Raw genomic sequence first — 22,183 nt, forward strand, 5'->3', positions numbered from 1 at the left:
AATTGACTCGCAATAAATCATTTGAAAGATACAGTTTCCCATAAAATGTTAGCCTAATACAACATTTTATGTAGTCTCAGTATGTGTTAACTAATTAGTAATATTCATTTAGTGTTCAGGAAGCTCAGTGCTACTACAGGAAGCTGTGAGTCTTTGGAAACCTCAGCATCCCTAATGCCAGGGCTGTGCTAATACTCACCTTGGAAATTTCCAAGAAAATTCAATTTTAAGTGTATAATCACACTTTGGGACTGGAATTACTAACTTGCTACTTCAGGTTCTCAAATTCTTTACCCTGGACACTTCCTGCCATTGCTGTCTTAGGTCATTGTGGGATGGCAAAAGCGAGGAATCTGTATCTCATCCTCTCATCTTGAACAAGCACGTTGTGGATATCCTTCATGTATTTGCCTGGCTGAACTGCCTTTTTGCTCAGCCTGAACTACCATCCAGTCTGCTGTGTTTTCTTGTGGGCAAACTGTGCTTTGAATGACAGCTTACAGAAACAAGTGCAGCCTATGATACAGAGACCTAGGTGCTGGCAGAGAAGCATGTCAACCGCATGTGGAATCTTTGCTCTCACAACTATATCGCTTCTGGTGCCCAGTTGAAGAGTGTGATGCTCTTTAAATGTGTTGGGTAGCTTTTTCTGTATTAGTCTGCAGTATGAGAACATAGGTGTCTGAACTTTCCTGATGCATCCAATATAGAAAATTGTGGACATCAACTTGTCTTTCTAAAGCTCTTTCCCTTCAGATGTAGAAGTTTTGGCCTTTTTACACATCAGAGGGGATTTTTTTGGTCCTGGTGAGTGTGCCAATACATAGCTGAAGGACTGCATTTTTTCCATTTTCGTTAACTGGTAATTGAACTGATTCTTGCATCTTCTGCTCATTCTGTGATTCTCAAGCAATAATCCTATCCAAATCTTCTAGTAGCATCCAGGGACACTTTACCAAGAGCATAGACCATCATGTGCTTGAGCTCACTGAGGTTTGTGTACTCAGAGATGTTGCTTGCCCTTGAAAGATTACATCAAAGTTTTCGTTCATTCTTGTCTCATACCCTTGCAGAAAATAAACAGCCTTAAAAAGATTCTGGAACATGTTTTTACCACAGCAGATGCTTCCTCTTAGTACTACTATGCAATACTTCTTTTCTAGTTTATCTACTCCAATACTTAGTTTACAATTCCCTAGTAAGGAGAAGAGTTTTGATTATTTGTTGGTTATTTCCACTGGTATTGACAAGATAGCACTAAAATCGCTATTTCTGGCATCATATTGTTTTCTGTGTTTGTGTCCAACCTGAACTTAATGTTCCATTTGCTCAGTTGTCAGTTGTTGATCCTCTGCAACATCATCTAATGTTCTGCAGCTTTTTCTGAGTCATGCAGTAGCCATTGACTTTGTACTGGACTTTGTCCAGTACCTGCCTTGCAAGAGTTTGTGAATGCCAAAGTGATGAGAGCCATTGCAGTTCTTGTATCTTTTTTCAAATGCTGGATGCTGTCTTGGCTCCTTATATTCACAAACTATATCTTGTTTTTGCAAATAGCGGTATTTTTACTACAGGTCTCTTCCTGCATGTTGTCTGTCAGAATGGCTGTCAGAATTTTCTCTGCCCCCTAAGTTTGAGTTTGATAGCTTCCTTCTCTTGGCAAGTTCTAATTGGGTTATTCCTAAATCTTTTAACAATATTTCTCTCATCTTTTTTTTTTCCACATTATATCAGCTTGACCCTTTCATACCAGCTTGTGTTTTCAGCTGTCAATTAGTAACAGAATATTTCCATCTTCTTTTCTGTACTGAATAGTACAGTATTCATTGAGTTTCTGTACATTTTCATTACATTAGTCTACCTCCTCTGCCTGAGAAAACTGAATTATTTAAATCATTGATGACTTCAGAAGCAGCCATTGCGAGAAAAGAGACCATTTTCTTGTTGGCTAGGAAGGAAAGTGCTGCTTAAACTTGCCTCTGTATTTCTGAAGAGCTTTGACTTTGGTGGATTTTTTAAAATCTACATTCTTCCACATAGAATATTGTCTGTTTCTTTTTATTCCTAGTACTTTATGGTTCTCAGAAGTTGCTCCAAATAAAGTGGTCTGATGGTAGCCTGTCTAACCAACAGCCTTCTTCACTGACTTCTAATGGCAACCTTAGACCAATACTTAATATGGGAGCCTGAATTGCCAGTAAGAGTCCAATTAACACATGCCAGAGACTCTTCGAGGTACAGTTTCCATGAGCCTTAAATCTGCCACCTAGGCACTCTCATTTAGGGGTATGTGTTTTCCTTGTTGCGTATGGTCACTGGGCTCCTTTTGGCTTTGTTCCTTAGAAACTGGGATAGGTGATCCCCGTACCATTCTTTTCTTCTGCCATTCTATATCGTTACCCTGCATTTCATTGCGGAAGAAATGTAAAAGCCTCATTTATCTCCTTCATGTCTCTCTGCAGCAAGCTTTTTCTCTTCCCTGTGTTCATCAATGCAGTCTCCACTAATGCCAGAGAAGCCAGGCCAGGTGGCAGAATCACTCTTAGAGATTGTTTCACTGCAAGAGAAGAAAGGAAATTCATTTTAAGCAAAATCCCCAAATTTACTTGCAAACTGCAGAGTGCACAAAAAAAAAAAAAAAAAAAAGAAAAATTGCAGTTGTGAAGGTCACGTTCAAAGTGTTTTGTTTTTACATTTGTTCTTGGAGTATATGTGTAAGAGCTTTGCTGGATGAGTGACTTATTAAATTTTAGTAAACTAAAGAAACTAAGCAAGCACAAAAATCAATTAATTTTTACAATATGCTTGAGAGAAAAGCAAGCAGGCAGCATTTCTCTTATTTTTAAGAAAAAAAGAGGCATAAAATGAAGAGAGTAACTCAGCTCTTGGGAGTGAGTAGCAAAGCAGACACAAAATTTAGAAGACTTTTGCTCTGGACTTTGTCTACTCCACTGACATCTTACTTTTTAAATGTTTTTCATAGGATACTGTGCTTAATTTTATTCATTTTTGTGAGTATTTTCATAAACAGAAGGCAGTAAAATCACAGTGAAATTAGTTGGAAGTTGGGACAATACTGAATTTAAGAAGTGCAGTAGTTGTTTAGTGAAGATGCGAATATATCTGCATCTCATCAAAAGTTACTCTTTCATTTACCAAGGAAACATAAGTAAATTAATGGATCTTAGGTCAGAAGGGAATTCAAAACTAGCTAATATGGCCATATGTATTTTGCATGCCATAGAATTCCACTCAGTTATCTCTGCAAAACTATTTCCTGCAAGATAGTGGGCCAGATCGTACCTCCACTAACTTTAACCACTTCAGTCTCAAAGGAATAGCATACTGTAAAGATGTAGTCTGATTTGGCAATTTTAGGTTTACTGTATAAAGACCTAATGATTCTGAAATCCATAAAACCTGAAATATTTGGTTTATGTATGTAAAACATTTGTAATCCCATAATCCAAGAAATTGCTCAAGAAACAGTAAAAGGAGGCAAAGGAAAATCAATGTTTAACTTGGAAATATTTGTCAGTTAACAAGTCACAAGAAAATGAGTAATTTTAACACCTATGAAGGTTGAAGTATCAATTTAATTTATACATTTTGTGGGGGAGCATTTAAAAAAAAGCAAACAAAAAAAATTCTCCCTCAAAGTCCTTTTGAACTTTGTTACTGTTGTTTTTCTTCAGTGTGGGAATCTAAATATATTTGAAGACATGTATTTTATAGAAGTCTGACAAATCCAGATCTTGACAACACTTAAACACATACTTAAATCCGTCCTTCTACTGGGCACCATGTAAATGTGTGCATAAACACCTTTTCTGAGTAGGGATGCTTTCCTGAACTGGAAGTACAGCTTTGTGTTTCAACTATTTTAAGGGAGTTCTGTTAGCTGGCAAGGATCTTACTGCTTTTCTTCCTTTTTTCCTTCAAAAAGTCATTTGCTTTAATGTTAAGTATATTCCTCTGCATTGTCTAATGCTCTTAGTTTTCAAGCTCTGTAATTTTTAATACAAGGAAATCTGCTGGAAATCTATGGAGTACTGTGTACAATAAGCAGGATATCTGCTTCACCCCCTGGTTCCATATCTCAGGTCTTCGTCATGCTGGAAAAGTGTAAACACCTTAATCCCTCTGAGGGAGGAATCTCTCATGTATTTCATTACTGACCAGTACTGTAAAGCATTGATTTCTGTCTAAGAGGCACTTCGATCTGTCTTGTTTGAAGTAGCTGAAAGAACTTTACGTAATGAATTTTCTCAGTAGTGCTATAAAATAACAGTCTCGATGAATTAAGCCAACCTGTTAATATATGGATTTTCTGCCTTGAGTAATTTTCAGAAATCAATAACTGATTAAAAAGAAGGAAAAAAATGGTTCTTACAATTCATATCCATGCAAATAATAGAGTGATTTCAACAGCGTCCGACTGAGTTATAGCACTGGGTTTGGAGGAGGATGTGTTGTATGTTCGGGTGCCCTGATTGCAGTTTCATTTGGACTCAATCCTTCCTAAAAACAACTACTTTAACAATATTATTCATTCATTAATTCTTGAGAGTAATGCTCTGTTGGCAGAGTGGTTAAACAGTTACTAATAACAAGATATGCTGGTGAATCCTTTAGAAATATGACAACCTTCACAGCAAGTAACTCATTTTCAATAAAGAATGCAAATGTAAACCTTTTTCAGAAACAGTCTCTAGAAAACCTTTATCTGTACTGTAATTCTTCAGAAAAAGGATCAGATAACCTAGAAAGGGAGGAAGCTTTCCATCCCAAATGTGTAAAGCATTGCAGTTTTTAATTTATTGAGTGAATTAATCTGACTTTTAAAGGACCTCCCAATTTGGCATCAATGTTCTATTTATCTCGTTTGAATTAATCTGTCCTTCTTCCCTGTGTATAAGTATTTGCTAGCTCTTCACTTATGAGGAAGGCCTTGTCAGATCCATAAGTATTGTGCTTTAAGGTACATTTGGATTAAAGCATTCTTTCTGCGCAGTTCTCAGGTTGCTGCACTACTTGCTCTATTTGACTTTCTGAGCAGCTTGGAAACCGTGTCAGATGTTTTTCAGAAGGTTGGTTCTATCTTTAGGGTGATTTTTCTTGCACCCAAAGGTATTAATTTAAAACTTTTTTTTTTCAAGTGCAACAGTAGAATTTAGACTGCTGCACAGGATGCTAAAGTCAGCTATCATCACAAAACTTTTCCATATGATGCATATCAGTAGCATTTCTCCAAGGCATGTGTTCTGGTTTGCTTTGCACTTAGGATGAGTTTAACAGGTGTATCAGAGTGCCCCTGAATAGAACAGTATTGGCGTATATGATCTGGGAATAAAAAGAGAAGGCAGGAAGAGGGTAAGGGAAGCAACTGGCAGCTGGAAGATGGACTGGTTCCAAGAGACACCCCTGAGCCAAGGGCAGCAAGAGAAAAAAATTAGATGGATTTAACTTCAGTGTGAGAAAGAGCAAACCTTATGTGTCAGCTGAGACTTGTATAGTTTAATAAATTACTGGGAGGGTAGCAACATGGGATAAGGACTCTCTGGACCAGCCTCTGAAAGGTCTAAGGGAATCCCGAGCCATTTCTTTGGGACAAAGCGTGCTGTCACTGTGGTCTGAGGTGAGAAGAAAGTTTTAGGAAAGCACCATTTTAGGTATGTAAGCATTACAAGGTCAAGCATGAGCTAACACAGTGGTGTCTAATTATGTGTCCTTTCATCTGTGCCTTGATCCAGCCTTTCTACCACCTTATACCTAATCTTAGGGGTCTAAGGGCTGGCTGAGTTGTTCTGTTAGCACCACTTACTGCTGCTCTTCCAAGACCCCCAGGCTGTCCCCATCATCTGAACCGCAGTATCTGCCATATGAGTAGCACAAGACCTTTCTAATGTGTAAGAAGGGAAAGTCTATCTGTTCACCTAACAGGATTGTGTCTGCATGTTAGATGATGCAACTAGCTGTGCAGCCATCATGTGATGAGAGCAACAGCATTTTGATCATGTTTGTGTGAGAGAGGAAGGGTCTCAGCACATGACTGCTGAATATATCATTGAGAAACAAGGTGGCCTGCCACAATGATATATTTTTTAAATTTTAATTTAGCTAGTGTGACGCGTCCTGGCAAGAAATACTCAGTAGTACAGGTATAGTAGCAAACTCGGTAGTGCTTTTGGGTACATAGCTTGAGCTGGCTCCTCATTGCTGCACTTCTATTTAGCTAAAAGCTTTTCTCATTTCTCCTTGTAGATAGACTTCTGTTTGTCTGGATTCAGAAATAGCCTGATTCCAGCTTAGTTTTTACTGTACACTAAGTTTCTTCTTGTATATTTACTCCCTCATTTACTCATGCTTAAACATGTCTGTCTGTGCTCTGTCACAGATCTGGGTTTCTATCCATGTTTATTTTTAAGTATTCTTATTTGAATGTTTCATGGCCTTTTTGTACTTACCTCTCTCTGAGATAAGTGTTGGTCTTCACACCCAGGCCATTAAAGATGTTGTTTTCATGGCTGACCTCTTCACTATACAGTTTTAAATGTGATGCATTTTGCCCTTTCTAGTATCTGTGCACTGAAATGAAGTATGAGGACAAACACTAGCCTAGTAATAAATTTCTTTATCTTAAGTGAAAAATGCAGCCAATAGCATGAGCAAGCATTCTTGAATGATTGTGTACTGGATTCCTATCCCTTTGAGGCCAATGAAATAACTTATAGAGCAGAAACAGAACATCTAAGGGGCTAAAATCAAAAGCTATTCTGTTCATTATGTGAAAAAAATATATAAGAAGCTGTTCCAGGAGTACTGGAAGCCCAGTTTCCTATGAAACTGTGTCCTCTGTCTCCCATGCACCTTCTGGGGATCTTCACGAGACCCCTGGATCCCTTCCAGATCCCCTAAAGACCAGGAGGGCACAAGGTAGCCTGTGCTATTTCTGCTTTGGAGCCATGCATATGCTGATCTGTAGGCTGGCAATAAGCTAATTTGTACTGATTGGACAAGTAACCAGCGATCCCACACCTTCAAGGAGATTTTCCTCACAAGGGGCACTAATTTAGGTCTCTTTCCTCTGTGAAATGACTGGTTTTCACAAGACCTGTAGGAACTTAATTATCCTCAAGGCTTCTGCTTCTCGCCTGACAACTTGCATTGAAGTGTACTGGTAGTCTTGAACGTTATTAGGGGGAAACAGATGAACAGGCAGACAGCATGACTGAATAAGCCTCGTTTCCCTGGGAAATCAATTGGAAATGTTTGTATAGTTTGTATAGAACACGATATAGTTTGTGTCTGTCATATTAGATTGAATGTTGTTGTTGAGCTTGTACGTTCCATTGTTGTGCTTCATCTCATCTAAAGTTTCCAAAAACACCACTTTGGAGTTTTTGTGATTTGCTTTCATGTATCTCATAGGAGCACAGCGCTGGAAAGGCTGCCCTGGGTCATTGGGTCCAGGCTCCTGCTGAGGCACATGAACTGTAAAAGTTGAAAGAGAGAAGTACTGTATAATAAACTTCTGGTTGGTACAGTGGGAAGTTAATGAGACAAATGAAACATTCCGTGTGGCCTCGCAAAGCTGGAAGTCACAGCGTGGGGCAGTTCCCTTGCAAATCCTGGGTCATTAGCTTATCCGCTGTAGCAACTGCAGAGAGGCTAGAAACGTCAGAGAATGAATGAATTTTCCCCTTTACAGCAAAAGAATATGAAGTATTTCCATTTTCCATAGAGAATCCTGGGGAAACAATTGCCAGATTTCTTTCATGTATAAAGGGAGTTTGAAAATGTTAAACATGTTTACACAAAGAAAATTGTATGATCTCCAGAATGGAGTGACATCACTTAGCTTTTAGTGTGTTTGAATGACAGCAAGACATATTCAGTATTCTTTAGGTTTTTCCTGAACAAAACAAGAAGCCAGAAATTGTTTAATGGAATAAGACAATAGTTTGAATGATAGCAGTTTCTTATTATATGAAGGACATATGGGAACAGGATTATCAGATTATTTCTGAATTTGAATAATGCTAAAAGGAGATCCTAATCTCTTTTAGTATTATATCATACTAAATATTTATATATTTAGTATAAATAAAAATCATAAATTCCTGTGTTTTAGAGTCTGTGCTATTTGCCTCAGGACCTTAGCTGTGTACTGTCTGTTGGTATTAAATATAATTCCTTAGTGTATGTAGCTGTTTGCATAGTATTAGGGATACTTCTGGAATATTTATCTTCTAGCATATCTAGATAGTTTCAAATCTCAGTGATAAATTGTCATCCACTCAGAATTATAAAATAGGTAGCCATTCAAGAGAAGATAGAGTCTCTGAGAGGTTATTTGACCTTTTAAAATAGAAAATAAACAGAAAACTTAACAATCCCTTGAAAATCTCAAGTTTGGATTATTTATACTGGCTATGGTCATAAAATAGAATGATCTTCTCATCATGATTTTGAATCATTCCCCTTTTTGCAAGTAGTATATACATAATTACAGTGTAGACATTTAAAAAATTTTGGGACTAGCTAGGAAGACCACGGACTTAATTCAGTGCTGCTTTTGGCTTGATTTGACTTTGTTGCAGTTTTATATCTCTTTGCCCTTGTGCCAGAGTTCGATCCAGCAAGATAGGGAGTACTGGAGGCTAATCTAGTAAAATGCTTGAGGCCGTGAGTAACTTTAGGCATCTGAATAGTCTCTCTGACTTTGGTTATGTTGTTTGTATCCTAAAACCCGAAGTGTGCGCTTAAATACTTCATTGGGTTCTAACGTGCTGCAAGCTGAGCTCTGAGTATGAGCAGTGTTGGCAATGATAAACGGAGATGCATCAACGTGCTGTGTTCACATACACCCAGAACTGTCACAGAAGTGAAATGCACTCTGCCAGGCAGTGAAATGCATTCTGTGGGCAGTCCGTGAAGTCATAATTAAAAAGATAAGGCTACAGCTTTATTTCAGAAGAGCCTATTTACTATAAAAAATTATACACTTTAGCAGAATTAGGCAGCTTTAAAAAGTCTTTCCAGGGTCTGAATCATTAAACTTTGGACCTTTAAAGGTATTTAAACTGTTCAACTTCTGACAGAATGAAAACCTATTTCTGGAATGTTGCAGGCACTTTTGTTGTTAGGTGTTTGGAATGAGCCTAGTCTTTTAAACACTATGTTAATGCTTTCAGTATGTTAATTTTTAACAGTGAGGTTTTTTCATTGAAAGCACATTTTCTACCCTAATGTTTTACACTAAAACTTCGAAGAGTGCTAAATTTTACAGTGCTGCTAAGTTTGTTCATTTGGGCTCAGTGTTTGGAAAAAAGACTCCCAACTAGTGGGGTAAAAGGTTATTAAAAATCTGTTGCCCAGTGGAGGGATCCAGACTGCTTTCCACTACTGGGTTGCCCTTCATCACTCTCTGTTGGGATGGCTTTCGGCAGATGTGACTCATTTGTATGGCTCTCAGGCCCTCATGCTGCTGCAGGAAACCAGTGCACCATCTGGCTTTGGGTTTAGTGATCTGCCGTAAGCCTCACCGGGATGCATTTCTAAGCCCACCTTATCCTTTACTCATCTAATCTTACATCTAATCTTAAATGGAAAATATTATACCATGGTCAGCATTCAGTGACTGATGATTCCAGCCTGTTGTTGTCCCTCTTTGTCCAACCACCAGCAATTAAATCCCTTTCTCCAGGCACTTAGACAGTGCTAGGTCTTTGTCATTGTAGCTGAGCAAGCATGTTGAGATTTCTGCCCCAGTTTTGCTATGGGTAGGCACATTATTCCCCGTACTTCTTCTAGATCAAGCTCAACATTGGCTTTATAGGAAATATTAAACACTGGCCAAGTCCTGCTTGCCTCATTCTGTTGAAATTTAGTGTCTTAGGTGGAACTCATACAAGGACTGAAGCCAGCTGATCAAATTGTGTTCTCAGCTACAGTTATATAATCTACACTGACTCTGCTGAACTCAACAGAGAAACTTAAGAATGAGTAGATTATAGTCACTGCTGGGATAATGTAAGGACAATTAAAAATTCTTTTTATTGCTAGGCATCACAATGCCATATAAAAGCACTTACATTGCTCATTATAACCCCTAGTACAGTTGGAGAAACTGAGTCCCAGAAGTATGCGCATGATTCCACAGAGTGTCAGGGTTATAGCTGAAAACTCCTGTTTCCCTATCAAGTGGTTTATCTGATCAATTGTATTGTTTTTTTAAGGGAAATACTTGCATGAATAACAAGCTGAATGAAGGAGTTTTGTATGTACTTCACACTTGAAGGGGGGAGGGGGAAGTACTCCTGAAGTTTTGCCCTCTGTGTTTAAAACAGTTACAGATTATTTTAATTAACAAGGGAGCATCATTTTAAGTTTCATCTTTATGTTATATAAGCACCATGCTTGACAGCCCTATCCCAAACCAGTATTTAATACAGGCAATACGTTGAGCAAAAAGAGTATATTGCTTGAAGTTCATTACTATATTTATAATACTGCTTTCCCATGCTTATTTTAGGGTCATTTGGGAAAAAGCTTTAACTCCAAAAAAATGAATGCTTTGCTATTCTGGGAGTTAGATTGTCACTTAATAAATATATTTCTGATAATAAAAATTGGTGTCATTTTGCTTGCCGGGACTCGTTTGGAAGAAAGTTAATAAAAAGTACATGGAAAAACTAGCATCATAGCTATTTTTTTTGTTTGTTTGAAATTCCTACAGGAAAGTTAGCTGAATGCAAAAAGTACCAAGGAACAGAGAAACATCCTGTGGTCATTAAAACCCAAAGATAAGATTCTCTGAGTGGAGCTACTGTTAAGCAAGGTAGCCCTGATGAACCTTTTAAATATCTGTTAAGAACAAAGAGCTAACTAGCCCTGCTGATGGGAAAGTCATAATATTGCTTTTTTTCCTGATCATTTTCTATTCTCTGTATGTGTGACAGATGTCAGTGAAGTTGAAAAGTGTCCATTTCCCAGCAGGATGCTGGCTGTTCCCCCCAAAGCCTGGGCAGTTTATAGAGTCCCTAATATCTCCAAATCTTGAGTGAAGGATTTGTAGCGAAAGCATCCTGCAGGGTAAAGGCCTGTTGCCTTTGAATAGAGGGCAGCCAGCAGCTCTACAGGCCTCAGCAAGAGATGCCACTATAACATCAGGAAACTTTGATTTATTATCTGAGAAATTCACCGTCCATCTGCATGGAGAGGTCACAGAAGCAACTTCCCTAATGTGAATCTGAGACCCCCATTATTTCCCACTTATTGCTACAAGCATGAAAAATTGCTCCAACTGAGAAAGTGGGGCATTCAGAACTTGTTGCCATGGCTGAATTTATAGGAATATTTAGAAGCAATGCTTAGTAGTTTTTTTTTTTTGAACCTATAAACTCCAACAATTTTCACAGGTTTGTGCTAATTAATGCCACCACTGTGGAAATGGAAGCGGTTCTGCAAACAAGCTGCGAGAAATGGGATTTTTATTGCTAGTGGAAAAGTCTAGGGAATAATTAGCAGGTCCATAGAGATCTCTTGATTACAGACATCTGCATTAGTAACCTCGAGACTCAAAGATCGCCGAGGGAAATGTTTAGGGATTTTCACCTTAGGGCACATTTATGTTGTCAGCTACACCCTTCAAACTGCAGTCAGACGAATGTGGGAAAATATTTTGTGAAATGTTAGACCAGTGGACCTGATGTTGACTAATCTGGACTAGGGAAACTAGCTTTGCCTTCTAAAATACTGTCCAGCAGCCAAGACTTGTAGATGAAATATTTTGATATCTCATTAAACTTGATTTCACAGAGATATTTCTCAGTGCTGCATTTGAGTTGCAATGCATTGCCTAAGATGCTTTTGTAGTTATTGCTACTTTATCAAATAGGATGAAGAGGAAGCAACAAGAGTGATTATTAAAAAACCACATGACTCTTTGAAAATGAAGCACTGAGAAAAGAATTCATGTCAACACAGGATTTATTAGCACAGGTTGAAGAGTAACTTGATTTGAGATTTTTCTGCTCTTACCAAAGTGATTCACAATATAAATCATGGATTTACTTACAGAAACAGTCAAGGTTTTTTCTTTTCTTAACAGTGGGATTTTAAAATGGCTAATATTAATTTGAGGCCTTTGAGGCAGAATTTTAAGCTGAGGGTTTTAAAAAAACAAAAAACAAAAAATGTATATAGGTATAGCATTAGCGTGCAATTGCCTTGGGCCTAGACTGGTTCCTACTGCATGAAATGCTATATAAACCCTAACCAAAAATAGATTCCTCCTCCTGAAGAGGTTATAGGGTAAAGATTTTGTTGCTTTTTACCAATTGTGTCTGGATATAGAATTTAAAATTAATTAAATTTAAAATGTCTTTGAATTTAAAATACCTGTGACACAGTGTAGCTCTTTCTTGCTTAGAATCTTCCTGCAATAGGATCAGTGCTCCCACAAGTCCTGCATCAGAGAATCCCCTTAAATATGTATTTAAACACATCCTTCTCCAGGAAAGCCATTAAGCAAATGATTAATTTCAGATGCTTTTCAGTCCCACTGGCATCATTTATCCTACTAACTGGTCAGGCAGTCACTTACAACAAAGTTAAGTGCTGACCAGGCTTAATTCTGAAGGAAGGCTTCAAGATGACACAAGAAGCAAGAGTAATTCCCCTGGCTTTTAAGCCTCCCCACACACAGTGCATATGTAGGGCTGCACCTAGTAATGCGCCAGCGTATGAGCTGGGGATTAATCGCCTGTTCAGTGCAGTTTATTGCTGAAGTCCTGAGTCAATGGGATATGCTGAGTGCTTGATGAGATCAGGTGGCACTTTAAGGATGTGGATTTGAGCTACCACTTGTGCCCATGAACAAACATTTCTTTCAGAGTAGAGAATTGGGTTGGATGCCTCCAAAGATCTCTGTTCGCCTTGCTTTTCTTGTCTGTCTGTGATTGAGTGTGGGGGTGGAAGGAATGAAAGGTTAGGAGAGAAGGATAACTCAGAATCGCTGAGGATGCTTTTATGATCAAGCAACTGCAAAAGCTGTATGATAAAAACTTACATATTCATGGCATTGAGTACCAGAACCCATGCTCTGCTCTTATCCGACCCAGAAAATTTACAGGGAGATCTGTAGTAACTCCAGAAAAAGGTTTTTAATAACCTTGTTCTGACTCTTTATGAAGCCTTTCCAAAGGTCCTCAGAGACATCAGGATCACATATACCTTATTCGTCACTACCTTGGACAGATAGGAAAGTTCTCAGAGAAATTGCTTCAGATCAATGTTTACTGATCAGGATATGGGCTGCAGTAACGCTGATTTTGTAGAACGTGTGCACCCTTTTGGGGTGCGGGTGAAAGGGGACACTGCGGCTTACAATGTGCTGCAGAGGCAACTTCCAGTCGTTACCAGGTAGTCTTTAAAACTACAGGCTATTTACATGTATAATCTTGATGCTTTTGAGCTCAAATTTGGAGCATTTTTCAGCTTTATGTAAAGAAATGCTTTACAATGGTTAAAGGTATAAGTGTGTGGCATGTATATCTCCTGTTCAGAAATATGATATAAATTCCTTAAATAAGGTATTTAAATATAATGTGTTTGACTATTTTTTAATGAGCCTTGCTCACAGGCCCTGCAGGGTTAATTAAGTTCCTAGATCTTATCTTTACTCTATTACACTAAAGGCAAAAACCTCTACAGAAACAGAATTCATTCAGAAAGAGCAAATAAACTAGCTCTAAATGATCACAAACTGACCAAGCTTTTCTGCTTCAGCTCACTGTATGCCTTCAGGCAACAGGGATTTAAAAGCACTGAGATTACAGGACCATAAAAATACACATTTACATTTACATGTGGTCACATGCAAAATTTAAGATTTAGAGAAAGCCACAAAGGGAATGTTTAACATAAGTAGCCAGGCACAAGCTGAATTAATGACATAGCAGCCCCAGCAGAAACACAAGAAAAACATGTAAACCTTCATCTGTTATTAGTCGCTGTAGCCCACACTCCAGAGCACAAGGACGCATGGTCATTAAAGTCTGTTCTTTTCCACTAGATCTTAAAACCGCCATACGAATGAGAGCTGGACAAGTGCTGAAGCGTAGCAAGTTCACATGTGAGTGTCCTTGTTTCAAATTTGATTTCTTTCTTGAATGACTGAATCAGTAATAAGGAAACCCCCCCAAAGCAGCCAGAACCCTCTCCGGACTGTGACCACGCAGAGAGATTGTCCTGGAGGAGTCCCCTAGCTGTCTGTGCGCGAAGCCGTGGTGCTCCGCTGGGGCTGGCAGAGGGCTGCGGCCGTGCCCCGGGAAGCGCATCGCCTCCTTCCCCGCTGATGCGAAGGACGTGCCGCCCCGCAGCGCCTGGCGGGGATGCAGACCTTTTGCACCAGGTCTTGCACAGCTGCTACGGACAATCCCCGTCTTTCCAATTTTCCGTCGTAATGCAACGCAGGCATACTTCTGCTGAAAAATCTTGGGGATGGACTGGGACCTTTTTCACATGTCTGTACAGGACCCAGCACTCTGGGTTTCAGGCCTGACACATTAGCTCAGTGGTGCAACTGCAGCACAAGTAAATGCTAGGTGTGAGAAGAAACATTTTTTTTATTGTTATTATTATTCTTTTTTTTTAACCTTGACTCTTTTGTCTTACCAGGGAGCAGGTAACTTTTCAGAGGAGTGTCATGCAAAAAAAGCACTGGAGCAGTTCCTTCTAAGTAAATCTGAGTTCTGCTTGTGTAATCATGGATCTGCTCACATATACACGTGCATACACATGCACGCACAAAGAGAAACAGGAAGAGTTCCCGGGGGAAAGTAATGAGGTCTGTTTGTCTTGTGAAAACTGTGTCATATTATAATATAGCAAATGATGGAGTGAGGATTTCTGATGCAAGGTATTATTCAGTAATTCATTTCAAATGAAAGATGAGTTTCAGAAAATAGTTGTCCAGTTGCAAGTATTTTTCCCATAGAAGTATGTTTGTTTAGTTCTTTTGCCTATTAACTCACCACCGTAGGCAGGGTCTGCTCCTCAGCTGGTCGAGCTTAGTACAGTAATAGAGACCAGTAGTGGTGCTACTTTATACCAGCCCTATGTTTAGAGTGCTAATTGTTTAACCTTGCAAACTGGAGTATATTGTATTATTTGTATCATAGTGGTAGAGAGCTGTAACTATGGACAGAGACCCTGCTATGTTAGGAACTAAGATAAACAAAGGAGGAAAAAAAAAGGACTTTCCACTATGCATGCACTATTTTTTTTCTTTTTTCACCTAATTAGACTAATTAAAATCTGTGCATTACTGGTGTGCTGAAAGCTAAGCATATGCAGAAATCCTTACAGGATGTAGAAATAAAGACATGGATTGTAAGACTGAGAAAAGAAGAAAAATCAGAAGGTCATGTTATTTTATCTCTCACTGGAGTTTTCTCCTAGGATTTGTTATGATTTACTGTCATTACATATTATATAAACAGTCGCTGTTTCCATGAAGTAGGAGGTCTTGTTAATCTTCTGAATAGCTATTCAGCATTGTTTGTGAGCTTAACTAGAGATATACATCCTTACTGTAATGGAATGATCAAGAGTCTGTATACCCTGTAGCCTCCGGTTATGGCTCTGACCCTATAAAATGTGCAGGTGGGATCTCCCTATTAACAGTCAGCCAGTAAGTCTGCCAAGGGAGGTCTGAGACAATTTCCCTGCTTCCTGCTATTTTTGCCTCTGTAGTGGATGATCTTGACTCATCCAGATCAACAACTGCCTAGCCCCAAGGCCCATTAAAATACTCTGGAAAGATGCTTTTTTTGAACTTAAGGGACTGAGTGAATGGCAGGTGTTTTAAAAAATAATAAAGCAAAGATGACTCCTCTCCCCCCCACCCTCTTCTAAGTCCTTTACCAATCTGCATCCTTACTTCATCCCCTTGCAGCAGAACCTGTCACCAAGCTGTATAGGCTGTCCACACTTTCAACAGCAAAGGCAAACCAATTCTAGTAAATGAATTGCCTGTAATCTTGTGGGCCAACTGACTTTGCTCTTTCAGGGTCTAGTTTCTGCCTAAATGTAACTGAATACTCTGTGAAGGCCTGTTCCCTTTCCAGCTGAATGTAGGCTTTTTATGGTACTATTGAATCACTTTGCCATGACACAATCCTCCCCCCTCTTCAATTTGCTGAGGACTATCTGACTAAAACTCATCGAACGTTTCTGGTAGAATGTGAGATATCCACAGTAATACCTTTTGGGGATGTCAGAGGCAATAGACTTCAAAGAAGAAAATAAAAATTTTAAATGGGAAGTTGAAAATAATAAAATCTAGACATTTATAAGGATGTATTTCCTCAGCTTACTCAGTTTTGTGAGTCTTCTTTAACTTGGAAAAGCTCAGCTGAATCCAAATCCACATCATGTATAAAATTACAGATTTAGATACAAGGAGGAGTATTTCTTCTTGTTGAAAAGACACTCAGCCTTTTCCAGTCTGTTCCGTCACCTCCATCCATAGTGTCATTGGTGTCAGTGAGTGTCTTCACTGGATGTCTTGAGAGTAATTTATTAATTCCTTTTTCCATAGACAGGTGTGCTTCTGGACTGATTCCTTCAGCACTGCCATTCCAAAGGAGTTTGAAGTTGGGTCTCCTTTCATAGGAGCTGCTACACAGGAGTTGATCCTCTGGTCATGTGTCATGTCGTCAGGACCTGATCCAGCTAGAATCTGAGAGAAGATGGTAAGAACTCCACAACAGGTCTCTGCACACCCACTAAGTTGCCACACATCTATATGTTATTGATTTCTGGAAAATACACTTCTGTGGTGAAAATGCCATGCACCTGACGAGGTAGGCAAGCAGCTCGCTGACTGTCCCATTTGTTGGTCTACCAGATTAAACATTACCCCTTATGTCTCCTTCCGAGCAATGAATTTTCTCTGAACCAAATATGGTTCTCAAAGAAGAATATTTGTCATATCTGCACCAGATATATTACCAGACAAGTGGTACAAATGGGCAGGATGGGAATTTAAACATAGTACTGGCAAAAAGTATAACCTATTATTTTAGTTATTTTTTTTTTATTTGATTGTCTTCACTGGTAAATGAAACAAAATGCAGAATTACAGTAAGATGACTACATGGTGCTAATGAGGGAGTCCTGTGTGCATCTACCATGTGAAGGAGTCTCAGCTGTTGGCTGATAAAATCTGTCCAAGAGACAAATATTTCACAGAGAATTTCTTCCACAATAAATCTTGCAGGTCCTTGTGTCTTTCCTTACTATTTCTCCTTTAGTCTGACAATATACATTTGTTTGTAGATATTACTGGAATTTTGGAGTTCTATAGATGGTAAGTTTGAGCTGTATTAAAGTTTTTTTTTTCCTACTAACAGTGAGAGGAATTTTTGAAATAGATATAAAAACTGGATAGTCAGAGTCATTCTTAATTTGTTTCTTTAGGATTTCATTTTTTGATAGTTCCTGAAGTTATTCGTAACTCCCACTGAAGCCAGTAAATTCCTAGTCCTTCACAGCAGGAAAGGCACTGAAGTCAATGGGAATTATTTGTATCCTGCAGTGGGGGAATAAGCCTCCTGGGAAACTGTGACTGTCCTGTTTGCTATAAGCGATTCATTACTGCACTGTCAATGGTATATTATTCTGGTATTTGCAGGAATCACTATTATTATTAAAGTGTACTTATGCTTTCATCATCATTCCTTTCTAATATAAAAGTGACTGATGCCACTTACGAAATGATGTTAATATACAGATTTCTGCTGACACTCAGATTCAGGCTTATCTTTCATTGCATATATTATAGCACTTGTTGTCCTGAAATTCCGTGTTATGTCCAAGCCTGCCACAAATCTCCTCTCCTCAGAATTTCACCCATTGCTCGTGAGAATTTCAACTTCTGGATAAATAAATGTTTTGGGTCAGGTCTTAAAAACACAGAAGTCCTTATTCGTATGTTATTTTTGGAACATGCCCATGTCTTAGTGGAACTCTCATACCACAATAGCTGATGGAAGAAATAGAGAAATGTAACTTCATGTCTTGCCTTTGAGGGTCAGAGGGGAGGGAAGGGGAGGAGATGGGAGAAAGAGCAGACAGATTCAGTGATTGAGCTTTCCTTTCAGAGGAATAAAAAGGGTTTAGTAGTGACGGTGAGTAGAGCGAACATAGGGTCGAATGCATGTGCCTTCCAAGGAGAGTTAAAAATCGTATCAGGCTGGAACAAACTTACATAGAAGCTGAAGGGAGTTGTCACAAGCTGAACTCTCCACATCCCGTCCAGTTTTTTTTCTGGGAAGAGATGTATGTCACCCCCAACTCTCTTCTAGTTCTAGAATGGAGAACTTGGGCTCTGAACTTGTTATTCATGGTTGCCTCATAAGCATCTTAACTCCTAGACTGTGAGAATAAATTTGTTGTTATTCTTTTAATTATCAGTCTTTTCCTGTATTGCCTTCCATTAAAAAAAAAAAAAAAAGTTGGGGCTTGGCTGCCTTAATGGGCCTATGTCCTCATTCCCCAGATATTTCTCTATTTCTAATTTCCAACAGTACACAACTAGAAGAGTTTTCTAGAGGAGGATTCTTTCTGTCCTCAGACTGAAAAATTATGCGGTACTTCACATACAGATATAGTTTGGGGCCATCTTTAAATACTGGAAATGGAAATTGATCTGGAAAAAAAAAGAATGTGTAGACAAAACCTGTAGTATAAAGTGTTTAACTTTTTGTGCCATCAAGAGAGATAAGGTTTTGTTAAATACGTTCATTTTAACAGGTGCTTTCGGCTGTGCCAAAGATCTTTTCCATGCTCATGTTAGTGAACTGTCTCATGTTACCACATTCTTCGTTCTCTTCCAGACCCCTTAAAATAAGAGGGTAAAGAGTGACTTGTCAGCCACTCAGAGCAGGCTTCTGGGACTTGAAAAAATCATGAACAGAAAAAATAATGTAATTGACGACAAAGCAGAGCATGTTTGTATAGAACTGTGGCCACTGTGGGCTCAAGTTCTGCACTTTCATCCTGTGAGTGGGTGCCTCTGTGAAGTCCTGGTGAAGAGATCAGCACAGGTTTCTGGTCACAGAAGGGACAGGCTGTTCAAGGCAGAGGCTTTTCCTTCTAATCAGCAGAGCTTGGCAAAATTTTAATGATGGCAGGTAACAAATACTGCAGTAGTGGGAACTCTTAAAAACCTTTAAGCTGTCTATGCAGATAATTAAAGAAGCACAGCCCGTTGATTTTCATGTCAACCGAATAAAAAATTTATGAAACAGAATGGGTTTAGGTCACAAAGTAAGCTTATAGTTTATAAAAGGCAGCCTACAGTTATAAAATGCCCTGCAGTGACTTTAATCATGTGATTTATACACTGCTAATCCTTTAAAAAATACCAAATGAGAATCAGACATATGATCAAGCCATTATGCATTATAAACAGCCATAGGCTGGTTGACTTCCTACTGGAGCGTGTTCACTGCAGTTCTTTGCCTCTCTTAGCCTCCCAACAGCAAGGACCCATATGATTAAATGCTGCATTTCATAGAACAGTGAGATTCTTTTGCATATGCTTTGTGCAGTTATTATTTTGCTTCAGGCAGCTTTTCATATACCTGCTGTATAGGATTATAGCAATATGAAATCCAGCAGTGCCCTGATGATTTGACAGTTGATGCTACCACTGTATTATCTCCTGTCAAACACTAACTCATTCATGGGGAGGCTGTGGAATATTGATCAGAGCACAGAATCATTAACACAAAGTAGTTTTCCACATCCTGCCACATGGCTGCTCATGCAGTTGATGTTCAACTTTGGCAGTGCAGCATTCTGGATCTCAAAGTCTATTTTAATAAAATATTACCAAATAAGGGCCAGATCCTCAGCTTCTGCAAATGCCTAGCATTTGCTGATTCCTGTTCAGCTGCATTGATTTTTCATTCTCTGAGGATCCTTATTTCTGAAGCTTATAAATTTACATAAATACTAAGTCTTGCTACTGAGCTTTCTAGAGATCAGTTGGAAGCCTGAGGTCCCCTGGCTCCATCTGTATAATAAACTGCAGATGCTGGATGCCTCTCCACCTGATGAGCTGTCAATGTGCAGGATAGATGAGCTGTCAGGAAACTAAAGAGGTTTCAGGTCAAACTGTTTCTTGATCTTTTTTCCTTGATGAAAAAAAGGTAAAAATATTTCCATAGAATATCTTGAATTTTCCAGATCAGCAATTTTTCAAACCAGGATCAATTTTGAGGGAAGTTAGAAGCTCCTTGAATTCAGCTGAATTTTGGAGCACTGCTACCATACTTCATCTGAGTGACAAGGGTTTTGGGGCTCAGTGGCTAGACATTGCTTGGTTGCATTGTTCGGGCAGCATGGTTCAGCCTTGAGTTGTGTGGCAATAAGGAAACAGGGAAAGTTCAGTAGGTAGGGTAAAAGCCTTGAAGATGGAAAAGTTAGTGCTAACAAGTACTCATTTCAGGATCCCTGAAACACTTGGCACTGCAGGATTTTAATGTATATGGTTATGGAGTGGGTTGTACATGGAATGAATTGGTAGGTTTAAGTACAGAATGTTAATATAGTAGACAGTGGATATGTTCTTTGGAGTTTCCAATAAGGGACTGATAGTGCAAAATGTAGAACAGATTTGTTACTGTGCTAGATACTCATTTCAAACATTTTGCTCTACTGCTATCTTGCTTGGTCACAGTGAGAAAGGATTCAGGTGAAGAACCTTGAGTAGGTAGAGGTGGATCCTGCCTGTGTAGAACTCAGTGCAAGCTCTGCTGTTTATTTCATTAAGACTCAGATTAGACCTTTAGAAATAGAGAGTTTAATTATTGCTAAAATGGACCGTATCCAGCCTACAGATTTTTTCCTTAGCTTTGAAAAATCTCTCTGATATAAGCAAAGATCTTTTAAAACAGAACAAAGCATTAACAAAAAGCTTTGAAAGTTCCATCTTTAATTCTCTTCTTTAAGCACAAAGGTGGCCCTAACAGATATGTTTAATAATTAGCAACCAGAATATGGTAAGTCTCACAGCCATGCTTTTGGGCTAGTTGACAGCAGAAGAGAGTTCCCGTGTGAATGCTGAGTGCTCCAGCTAGCTCTGTCAAGCCAGTCCATTTCTTCAAAGACTAGACAGTGCTGAACTTAGTAACGTGAAAAATGCAACTTTTTTAAATTCTATTTTAAGTCCACAGCTGGATTTTCAGTCAATTAGGGTGTTTCTTTTCTTGTGCTTTCTGGTTAAAATATTACCTTAAGTCAGCCAACTCATGTTTTAGTCCACTCTTAAAATAGGGAAAGTCAAGGTTGTGTTTTTATGAAAGTTCAAGAGCTAACTTTTCTTTCTGATTTTTATACATAATTTCTGCAAATGAATAGTGATCAGGAGCTGAGGTTTCTTTCCCAGGTATCTACTGAATTGTGCTAGGATGTAATAATCAGCCAAAGAGTCATTTTTAATATCAATGAGATCCTCCAAATAACTGCAAATTTCAGTTCAGATTGTACATCCATCTGAAATGACACTAATTTAGAAAAAAATACGTTAACATTAACATAGCTCAAAAAACTTGGGGGTCAAAATTAGCTTATTACTGTAACCAAATTAACTTATTACTGTAACTAAAACTGTATTTTGTTTTTCTATTACGGGGCACACAGTATTGGTCTGGTTTTCCCAGGGTTTCAGCTGAACTTCTTGCCAGCAGGCAATTTGAGTTAGACTGCATCTCAGATCAGTGCATTTCCTTATAAAGCACTGAATAAATTTTTTTATCTTCTGCTACAAAATAATATGTGTTGTAACAACATTCATTCTGTGACAGTACATGTCCTTGAAATCCTGGCCAACAGTATATAGACTATACTTATTTCTTTCCCACAGAGTAAAAATTAAGTGTGAAAGAAGAAAGATGCATAAATAACTCTGGGTCCATATTCTAGTGAGACTGTCAATGTCTCTTAGGAAGTTCACACTCTGAGCACGCCTCAGCTGAACAGCTGTAGGACTATGCTTAAGGATGAATCCTTGACACTTTTGATGTAAATGCCACTTACTATGCCAACACTATCTTCCTTATTTATGGTTGGCTGCCTTTTTTTTTTTTTTTTTTTTTTTTTTTTT

General features: G+C 38.6%; 1 long non-coding RNA gene across 2 annotated transcripts in view; it reads left to right on the plus strand.

Moving 5' to 3' along the window:
• The window catches only part of LOC134139115 (uncharacterized), a 330,410-nt gene that overhangs the window by 24,213 nt on the left and 284,014 nt on the right, over positions 1 to 22,183 (plus strand). For both annotated transcript variants that reach the window (XR_009958070.1, XR_009958069.1), the window contains exons 2-3: positions 14,081 to 14,140; positions 16,610 to 16,763. This is a non-coding gene — a long non-coding RNA (uncharacterized LOC134139115). The remainder of the gene's footprint in view (positions 1 to 14,080; positions 14,141 to 16,609; positions 16,764 to 22,183) is intronic.

Source organism: Rhea pennata, chromosome 3, assembly GCF_028389875.1.
Source record: "Rhea pennata isolate bPtePen1 chromosome 3, bPtePen1.pri, whole genome shotgun sequence".
Lineage (NCBI taxonomy): Eukaryota > Metazoa > Chordata > Aves > Rheiformes > Rheidae > Rhea > Rhea pennata.